This window comes from Loxodonta africana, chromosome X, assembly GCF_030014295.1.
Source record: "Loxodonta africana isolate mLoxAfr1 chromosome X, mLoxAfr1.hap2, whole genome shotgun sequence".
NCBI classification, from domain to species: domain Eukaryota; kingdom Metazoa; phylum Chordata; class Mammalia; order Proboscidea; family Elephantidae; genus Loxodonta; species Loxodonta africana.
This window is the reverse complement of record NC_087369.1, coordinates 75081270-75092856: the sequence shown is the minus strand read 5'-3', so window position 1 is coordinate 75092856 and position 11587 is coordinate 75081270. Positions and strand designations below refer to the sequence as shown.

Here is an 11587-nt window from a genome sequence, read left to right as displayed (position 1 = left end):
TTCTTTTCAAGAGCCATGTTCCTAGATTTGAAAAAAAAACCCCGGAGACGCGTTTCTTATAAAATTCTACCCCATCTCGTTAATGTAGCTTAAAACAAAAGCAAGGTACTGAAAATACCTAGACGAGTTTATCCAACTCCATAAACAACAAAGGTTTGGTCCCGGCCTTCTTATTGGTTACTAGGAAACTTATACATGCAAGTATCCGCCCACCAGTGAATACGCCTTCTAAATCATCGCTGATCAAAGAGAGCTGGCATCAAGCACACACTCTAAGTGTAGCTCATGATGTCTCGCCTAGCCACACCCCCACGGGAAACAGCAGTAGTAAATATTTAGCAATTAACAAAAGTTAGACTAAGTTATCCTAATAAAGGACTGGTCAATTTCGTGCCAGCAACCGCGGCCATACGATTAGTCCAAATTAATAAGCATACGGCATAAAGCGTATCAGAAGAAGTAAGAAAATAAAGTTAAATCTTATACCAGCTGTTTAAAGCTCAAGATAAGACATAAATAACCTACGAAAGTGACTTTAATAATCCTAAACATACGATAGCTAGGGTACAAACTGAGATTAGATACCTCACTATGCCTAGCCCTAAACTTTGATAGCTACCTTTACAAAGCTATCCGCCAGAGAACTACTAGCCAAAGCTTAAAACTTAAAGGACTTGGCGGTGCTTTATATCCACCTAGGGGAGCCTGTCTCGTAACCGATGAACCCCGATATACCTTACCGTCACTTGCTAATTCAGTCCATATACCACCATCTTCAGCAAACCCCTATAGGGCACAAAAGTGAGCTTAATCATAACCCATGAAAAAGTTAGGCCGAGGTGTCGCCTACGTGACGGTCAAAGATGGGCTACATTTTCTATTATAGAACAGACAAACGGATATCACCCTGAAACGAGTGATTGAAGGCGGATTTAGTAGTAAACTAAGAATAGAGAGCTTAATTGAACAAGGCCATGAAGCGCGTACACACCGCCCGTCACTCTCCTCAAGTACTTCTATATCAAACAATCCTATTACAGATTAAAACAAATACAAGAGGAGACAAGTCGTAACAAGGTAAGCGTACTGGAAAGTGTGCTTGGGTAACTCAAAGTGTAGCTTAACAAAAAGCATCTGGCTTACACCTAGAAGACCTCATTTACAATGATCACTTTGAACTAAATCTAGCCCTACCAACCTTACATACAACTCTCACACTACATTAAATTAAAACATTTACTTATCAAAAAGTATAGGAGATAGAAATTTCACTAAGGCGCAATAGAGATAGTACCGCAAGGGAACGATGAAAGATAGTTTAATAGTAAAAAATAGCAAGGATTAACCCCTTTACCTTTTGCATAATGAATTAACTAGAAAAATCTGACAAAGAGAACTATAGCCAGAAACCCCGAAATCAGACGAGCTATCTGATAGTAATCCCCAGGATCAATTCATCTATGTGGCAAAATAGTGAAAAAACTTACAGATAGAGGTGAAATACCAATCGAGCCTGATGATAGCTGGTTGTCCAGAAATAGAATTTCAGTTCTACCTAAAATTTACCACAAAAACAAAGTAATTCCAATGTAAGTTTTAGAGATACTCAAAAGGGGTACAGCTCTTTTGACCAAGGGTACAACCTTGATTAGCGAGTAAATTTGTCATTAATTTCATAGTTGGCTTGGAAGCAGCCATCAATTAAGAAAGCGTTAAAGCTCAACAACCAATCAAGTTAAAAAAATACCAAAATTAATCAATGACCTCCTAAATATAATACTGGACTAATCTATATAAATAGAAGAAATAATGTTAGTATAAGTAATAAGAAGTATTTCTCCCTGCATAAGCTTATATCAGATCGGATGCCCACTGATAGTTAACAATCAAATAATTAAATACAAAAATGAAACTTTTATTATACCAATTGTTAACCCAACACAGGCATGCTTAAGGGAAAGATTAAAAGAAGGAAAAGGAACTCGGCAAACATAAACCCCGCCTGTTTACCAAAAACATCACCTCGAGCATTACTAGTATTCGAGGCACTGCCTGCCCAGTGACCAAGCGTTAAACGGCCGCGGTACTCTGACCGTGCAAAGGTAGCATAATCATTTGTTCCTTAATTAGGGACTTGTATGAACGGCCACACGAGGGTTTAACTGTCTCTTTCCTCTAATCAATGAAATTGACCTTCTCGTGAAGAGGCGAGAATAAACATACAAGACGAGAAGACCCTATGGAGCTTAAATTAACTAATTTAATTGCTACCCTACAAATCTATAAGATACAACTAAACAGCATAATAAATTAACAATTTTGGTTGGGGTGACCTCGGAGAAGAAAAAAACCTCCGAACGATATTATAATTCAGACTCTACAAGTCAAAATTTATTAATAGCTTATTGACCCAATACTTGATCAACGGAACAAGTTACCCTAGGGATAACAGCGCAATCCTACCCTAGAGTCCCTATCGACAGCAGGGTTTACGACCTCGATGTTGGATCAGGACATCCTAATGGTGCAGCCGCTATTAAGGGTTCGTTTGTTCAACGATTAAAGTCCTACGTGATCTGAGTTCAGACCGGAGCAATCCAGGTCGGTTTCTATCTATAGTTTATTTATTCCAGTACGAAAGGACAGAAAAAATAAGGCCAATCTTACCAAGACGCCTTCAGCTAAATTTATGAATAAATCTCAATCTAGATAAGCTAAACTACCCAGTCCAAGAACAGGATTTGTTAAGATAGCAAAAATTGGTCACTGCATAAAACTTAAGCTTTTACTCACGGAGGTTCAACTCCTCTTCTTAACAATGTTCTTGATCAATGTCCTAACAGTAACCTTACCTATTCTCCTAGCAGTAGCTTTCCTTACTCTAATTGAACGAAAGGCCTTAGGCTATATACAACTTCGTAAAGGCCCCAATGTAGTAGGACCTTACGGCCTTCTTCAACCTATTGCAGATGCAATCAAGCTATTTACCAAAGAACCCATCTACCCACAAACCTCCTCAAAATTCATATTTACCATCGCCCCAATTCTAGCCCTAACCCTAGCCCTAACTGTATGAGCTCCTCTTCCAATACCATATCCTCTAATTAACTTAAATCTAAGCCTACTGTTCATTCTCGCAATATCAAGTCTGACAGTCTACTCTATCCTATGATCAGGCTGAGCATCAAATTCAAAATACGCCCTCATAGGGGCCCTGCGAGCAGTAGCCCAAACCATTTCCTATGAAGTCTCTATAAGAACTATTATACTATCAATAGTACTAATAAATGGGTCCTTCACGCTAACCGCCTTCGCCACAACACAAGAACATCTATGATTAATCTTTCCCATGTGACCCCTAATAATAATATGATTCACGTCAACCTTAGCAGAAACTAACCGAGCTCCGTTTGATTTAACCGAAGGAGAATCAGAATTAGTTTCTGGCTTCAACGTCGAGTATTCAGCTGGCCCTTTCGCTCTATTTTTTATAGCCGAATACGCTAACATTATCATAATAAACGCCCTCACTGTAATTCTATTCCTAGGAACCTCTTGTGACCCCCAAATACCAGAAATTAGCACTATCAATTTTGTCATAAAAACTATCATCCTAACTATCTGCTTTCTATGAGTACGAGCATCTTACCCACGATTCCGATATGACCAACTAATATATCTCCTCTGAAAAAATTTTCTCCCACTAACCCTAGCTCTATGCATGTGACATATTTCAATCCTAATCTCACTAGCATGCATGCCACCACAAGCATAGAAATATGTCTGACGAAAGAATTACTTTGATAGAGTAAACTATAGAGGTTTAAACCCTCTTATTTCTAGAATTACAGGAATCGAACCTAAACTCGAGAATTCAAAAATCTCAGTGCTACCAATTACACTACATCCTACTAGTAAGGTCAGCTAAATTAAGCTATTGGGCCCATACCCCGAAAATGTCGGTTCACACCCTTCCCGTACTAATAAACCCACTAGCTCTTAGCCTAATCCTAACAACATTATTTGCAGGAATACTAATTACCATAATAAGCTCCCATTGACTAACAGCCTGAATAGGACTAGAAATGAACATACTTACTATAATTCCTATTCTAATAAAGACAACCAATCCACGATCCACAGAAGCCGCCACAAAGTACTTTATAACCCAAGCTATAGCATCCATAATGCTTATAATAGCTTTAACAATTAACTTAATATACTCAGGACAATGATCAATTACAAAAATAACCAATCCTGTAGCATCAAATGTAGCATTAATAGCTCTAATAATTAAACTAGGCTCAGCCCCATTTCACTTCTGAGTCCCAGAAGTAACGCAAGGAGTCGAACTCACACCAGGAATGATCTTGCTAACCTGACAAAAATTAGCACCACTATCCCTACTATATCAAATAGTCACCTGCACCAACACCAACCTAATCTGCCTCTCTGGTCTACTTTCAATCCTAATTGGAGGGTGAGGAGGCCTAAATCAAACACAACTACGAAAAATCTTAGCCTACTCATCAATCTCCCATATAGGCTGAATACTCATTATTTTATCCTTCAACCCCACCCTTACTCTCCTAAACTTAGCCATTTATATTCTACCAACACTATCTATCTTTATAATCCTAGCAAATACTTTCACAACTTCAATATCATCTCTAACTCTCATATGAAACAAAACACCTACAATAACCATTATACTTATAACTACTTTACTATCCTTAGGAGGACTACCCCCACTATCAGGATTCATACCCAAATGACTTATAATCCACGAACTAACCAAAAACAACAGTATTATCATACCACTAACCATGGCCATTATAACACTACTAAACATATACTTCTACATACGACTAATCTACTACTCATCACTCACAATCCTACCATCTACAAATAATATAAAAATAACCTGACAATTTACTAATACTAAACACACAACAATATTACCTACCCTAATCACTCTATCTAATATACTACTTCCCCTAACCCCAATCATTTCAATGCTAGAATAGGAATTTAGGTTAAAACAGACCAAGAGCCTTCAAAGCCCTAAGCAAGTATATTATACTTAACTCCTGAAATAAGGACTGCAAGATACCACCTTACATCAACTGAATGCAAATCAGACGCTTTAACTAAACTAAGCCCTTCTAGATTAGAGGGCTTCAATCCCACGAAAATCTTAGTTAACAACTAAACACCCTAACTAACTGGCTTCAATCTACTTCTCCCGCCTTGAAAAAGGGGGAAAAAGGCGGGAGAAGCCCCGGCAGAATTGAAGCTGCTTCTTCGAATTTGCAGTTCGACATGTTTACACTTCAAGACCTGGTAAAAAGAGATTACTCCCTGTGGTTAGATTTACAGTCTAATGCTTACTCAGCCATTTTACCTATGTTTGCTAACCGCTGACTATATTCAACAAACCACAAAGATATTGGAACACTGTATCTATTATTTGGTGCTTGAGCTGGTATAGTAGGGACTGCTTTTAGTATCCTAATTCGGGCAGAACTAGGTCAACCAGGCTCTCTTCTTGGAGACGACCAAATCTATAATGTTATTGTCACAGCACACGCCTTTGTAATAATCTTCTTTATAGTTATACCAATTATAATTGGGGGCTTCGGAAACTGATTAATTCCACTTATAATTGGAGCACCTAACATAGCTTTCCCTCGAATAAACAATATGAGTTTTTGACTACTGCCTCCATCCTTCCTGCTACTTTTAGCATCTTCCACAGTAGAAGCTGGAACAGGCACTGGTTGGACCGTATACCCTCCCCTGGCAGGAAACCTAGCCCACGCAGGAGCTTCCGTAGATTTAACTATTTTTTCACTTCACCTTGCAGGAGTATCCTCTATTCTAAGTGCAATTAATTTTATCACTACCATCATCAACATAAAACCTCCAGCCATGTCTCAATACCATATGCCCTTATTTGTATGATCCATTTTAGTTACAGCTGTCCTTCTTCTCCTATCCCTTCCAGTTCTAGCAGCAGGTATTACAATATTATTAACAGATCGCAACCTTAATACTACTTTCTTTGACCCTGCAGGAGGAGGAGACCCAATTCTATATCAACATCTGTTCTGGTTTTTTGGACACCCTGAAGTCTATATTCTAATTCTCCCAGGATTTGGAATAGTTTCTCATATCGTTACATACTATTCAGGGAAAAAAGAACCTTTCAGTTATATAGGAATAGTATGAGCTATAATATCAATTGGCTTCCTAGGGTTCATTGTATGAGCCCACCATATATTCACCGTAGGCATAGACGTTGACACTCGAGCTTACTTTACATCAGCTACTATAATTATTGCTATTCCAACTGGCGTAAAAGTCTTTAGTTGGCTAGCCACCCTTCATGGCGGTAATATTAAATGATCTCCCGCTATAATATGAGCCCTAGGATTTATCTTCTTATTTACAATTGGAGGGTTAACTGGCATTGTTCTTGCTAATTCTTCACTAGACATTGTCCTACATGGTACTTACTATGTTGTAGCTCACTTTCACTACGTCTTATCTATAGGTGCAGTTTTTGCCATTATGGGTGGGTTTATTCACTGATTTCCACTATTTTCAGGGTACACATTAAATTATACGTGAGCTAAAATTCAGTTTCTAGTTATATTTATCGGTGTTAATTTGACATTTTTTCCCCAACACTTTCTTGGACTATCTGGTATGCCACGTCGATATTCTGACTATCCAGATGCCTACACTGCATGAAATACTGCTTCTTCTATAGGTTCATTTGTCTCTTTAGTAGCCGTAATTCTAATGGTCTTTATAATTTGAGAGGCATTTGCTTCTAAGCGTGAAGTTTCTATGGTAGAACTCACAACAACAAACGTAGAATGACTTAACGGATGTCCACCTCCACATCACACATTCGAAGAGCCAGCCTACGTAAAATCTAACTCGAGAAGGGAAGGAATCGAACCTCCAACAGTTAGTTTCAAGCCAACTCTATAACCCTTATGCCTTCCCCAGCAGGCATGAAATTTTAGTAAAACAATTACATAGCCTTGTCAAGGCTAAGCTACAGGTTTAAATCTCGTAAATTTCTATGGCCTATCCATTACAATTAGGGTTCCAAGATGCCACATCCCCTGTTATAGAAGAACTCCTTCACTTCCATGACCACACCCTAATAATTATTTTCCTCATTAGCTCCTTAGTCTTGTATATTATTCTACTTATATTAACTACTAAACTAGTTCACACAAATATAATAAACGTCCAAGAGATAGAAATAATCTGAACCATTCTCCCAGCTATTATCCTTATCTTAATTGCCTTGCCCTCTTTACACACTCTATATATAATAGACGAAATTAATAACCCCCTACTAACAATCAAAACTATAGGACACCAATGATTCTGGAGCTATGAGTACACTGATTACGAAGATTTAGCTTTCGACTCATACATAATCACTACTGATAGCCTAAAATTTGGAGAACTTCGATTACTAGAGGTAGACAATTGAATGGTGTTACCAATACATCTGCCAGTTCGAGTACTAGTCTCATCAGAAGATGTTCTCCACTCATGGGCTGTCCCATCCCTAGGTCTAAAAACAGATGCAATTCCAGGACGACTTAATCAAGTAACCTTGACATCAATACGACCTGGTTTATTTTATGGTCAGTGTTCCGAAATCTGCGGAGCAAACCATAGCTTTATACCAATTGTCCTAGAACTAGTTCCACTTAAACACTTTGAAAGCTGGTCAGCATCGCTAGCATAATCATTAAAAAGCTATAATAACACTAACCTTTTAAGTTAGAGTATGAGAACATAGAATTCTCCTTGATGAATGGAACAGATAAATATTATTATTTGATTACTAGTAGTTGTAATCGTACTTACGACACTAATAATCTTTCTCCACCTTAAAACTCTGAAAATCATTCGCTTCCTTTTCCCAGTCTCTAAAGAACTATCCAAGAAGTCATGTGTTTTCCCTTGAAAGAAGAAGTGAACGAAGAACTATCCGCCTTCTTCGATGTACCCGTAGGTACAATAATCCTAATTATTGCATTCCCAGCAATTTTACTTCCAGCTCCAAATCGCCTGATTACCAACCGTTGAATTACAATCCAACAATGACTAGTCCAATTAATCATAAAACAACTTTTGACTATTCATAATACAAAAGGACTGTCGTGATCTCTAATACTAATTACTCTAACTTTATTTATTGGCCTGACCAATCTACTAGGTCTATTACCCTATTCATTTGCTCCCACAACACAACTAACTATAAACTTAAGCATAGCAATTCCCCTATGAACTGGTACAGTTGTCCTAGGCTTCCGATATAAAACTAAAATCTCACTAGCCCATCTCCTCCCACAAGGAACACCTACATTCCTTATCCCTATAATTATTATCATCGAAACCATTAGTCTCCTTATTCGACCAGTCACTCTAGCGGTTTGACTCACCGCCAACATCACAGCAGGTCATTTACTCATTCATTTAACCGGAACTGCCACACTAACTTTACTATCGATTCACCCAATAACAATTACAGTAACATTTATTACAATATTTCTACTTACAACTCTAGAACTTGCCGTAGCACTAATTCAAGCTTACGTCTTCGCTCTACTAATTAGCCTCTACCTTCATGAGAGTGCTTAATGACTCACCAAACACATGCCTATCACATAGTAGATCCAAGTCCCTGACCCCTTACCGGAGCATTATCTGCCCTACTTATAACATCCGGTCTAACTATATGGTTTCACTACCACTCTGTAATTCTCCTGCTTTTAGGATTAATAACTAACATCCTAACTATATTCCAATGATGACGAGATGTGGTTCGAGAAGGAACTTTCCAGGGCCACCATACACCTGTCGTGCAAGAAAGTTTACGGTATGGTATAATTTTATTTATCACCTCTGAAGTACTATTCTTCACAGGTTTCTTCTGAGCCTTTTATCACTCTAGCCTAGCACCTACCCCTGAACTAGGAAGCTATTGACCTCCAGTAGGTGTCTACCCACTAAATCCACTAGAAGTACCGCTTCTAAACACGTCAATCCTCCTAGCTTCAGGAGTGACTATTACCTGAGCTCATCACAGCCTAATAGAAGGAGACCGTAAAAACATACTTCAAGCCCTTCTTATTACTATTCTCTTAGGAGTCTACTTCACACTTCTCCAAGTCTTTGAGTACTTTGAAGCATCCTTTACAATCTCCGATGGCATCTATGGCTCAACTTTCTTTGTAACCACGGGATTCCACGGTCTGCACGTTATTATTGGCTCAACATTTCTCCTAATCTGCTTTATTCGCCAGCTCAAATTCCATTTTACATCCAACCATCACTTTGGCTTTGAAGCAGCTGCTCGATATTGACATTTCGTAGATGTAGTATGACTATTCCTCTATTTATCCATTTACTGATGAGGATCCTATTTCTTTAGTATTAACTTAGTATAACTAACTTCCAATTAGTAGGCTTTGGTAGACCCCAAAAAGAAATAATCAACCTTATAACTACACTACTAACCAATACTATACTAACATCACCGATAATTCTAATTGCATTTTGACTACCCCAAACATATACTTATTCAGAAAAAACAAGTCCATACGAATGCGGCTTTGATCCAATAGGTTCTGCTCGCCTACCATTCTCAATAAAATTCTTCCTAGTAGCTATCACGTTTCTCCTATTTGACCTAGAAATCGCGTTACTCCTACCTTTACCCTGAGCCATTCAAGCTAATAATACAAATCTAACACTTTTGATATCATTTATGTTAATTATTCTTCTAGCTATTGGCCTAGCCTATGAATGACTCCAAAAAGGCCTTGAATGAACTAAATATGGTACTTAGTTTAAACAAAACAAGTGATTTCGACTCATTAAACTATGAACATATCATAATTACCAATAATGCCCTACATTTACATAAATATCGTACTAGCCTTCGTTATTTCACTTATTGGTACTCTCATATACCGCTCTCACCTAATATCTTCACTACTATGTCTTATGTCTTGAAGGAATAATACTTTCACTATTTACCTTGAATGCACTACTATCCCTCAACATAAACTTCGCGTTATCTACTACAGTACCACTAATTCTACTAGTATTCGCAGCCTGTGAAGCTGCAGTAGGCTTGGCACTTCTTATTGTAATCTCCAACACCTACGGACTAGACTACGTACAAAACTTAAACCTACTTCAGTGCTAAAAACTATCTTACCAACAATCATACTTATTCCCCTTGCCTGAAATGGTTGAATGATGACCAATTCATTTTGGTACAATGACTCTGTATTCCTTCTATCTTCTTTTCATGCTTCCTGTGTCGTTTAGTATTTTCCCCATTGAATCCTTCAATATTGTGAGTCAAGGCATGAATTTTTTTCTTCAATTCTTTCATCTTTAGAAACGCTGAGCATGTTCTTTCCTTTCTTTTTCTATCTCCAGGTCTTTGCACATTTCATTACAATACTTTACTTTGACTTCTCTAGCCGCCCTTTGAAATCTTCTGTTCAGCTCTTCTACTTCATCATTTTTCCCTTTTGCTTTAGCTACTCTATGTTCAAAAAAAAAAAAAAATTTTTTTTTTTTTTTTTACTCTATGTTCAAGAGCAAGTTTCAGAGTCTCTTCTGACATCCATTTTGGTCTTTCTTTCTTTCCTGTCTTTTTAATGACCTCTTGCTTTCTTCATGTATGTTGTCCTTGATGTTGTTCCACAGCTCATCTGGTCTTCCGTTATTAGTGTTCAGTTAGTCAAATCTATTCTTGAGCTGGTCTCTAAATTCAGGTGGGATATACTCAAGGTCCTACTTGCATCTTGTGGACTTATTCTAATTTTCTTCAACTTCCACTTGAACTTGCTTATTAGCAACTGGTGGTCTATTCTACAGTCCACACCTGGCCTTTTTCTGATTGATGATTTTGAGCTTTCCATCCTCCCTTTCCTCAGATGTAGTCTATTTGATTTCTGTGTATTCCATCTGGTGAGATCCACATGCATAGTCACCACTTATGTTGTTGAAAAATGGTATTTGCAATGAAGCAGTCTTTGGTCTTGCAAAATTCTATCATGCAATCTCCAGCATCATTTCTATCAGCAAGGCCATATTTTCCAACTACCAATCCTTCTACCAGCCTCATAAGACTCAGTAAATATTTAAATGAATGAATAAATTATAATGACGCAGCCAGTCTAACCAAAAGTATTTCTTAAAAATTCCAACACCTTTATCATAAGGGTGAAATCTTGAAATCTCTTTAACCCTGTTGACTCTTAGTTTCTTCATCTGTAATGTGAAGATTGTACAAGTATCTTCTTCACAGGGTTTTATGAGAATTGCATGAACATAATAATATACTTACTTCACAGTTGCTGACAAGCTGATTCCAAGTCATAGTGACCCTGTAGGAAAGAGTAGAACCATCCCTTAGGGTTTCCAACGAGCAGCTGGTGGATTCGAACTGCCGATCTTTTGATTAGCAGCTGAGCTCTTAACCACTGTGCCACCAGGTCTCCTGCTTCACAGTACGACATTTAAATTA

The 11587-nt window shown here is 37.9% G+C and overlaps 2 pseudogenes; both read left to right on the top strand.

Moving 5' to 3' along the window:
• Positions 1–6552: 6552 nt before the first annotated feature.
• On the top strand, positions 6553–7783 carry LOC135228923 (cytochrome c oxidase subunit 2-like; annotated as a pseudogene).
• Positions 7784–7847: 64 nt separating this feature from the next.
• Positions 7848–9084, top strand: LOC135228922 (ATP synthase subunit a-like; annotated as a pseudogene).
• The last annotated feature ends 2503 nt before the right edge of the window (positions 9085–11587 follow it).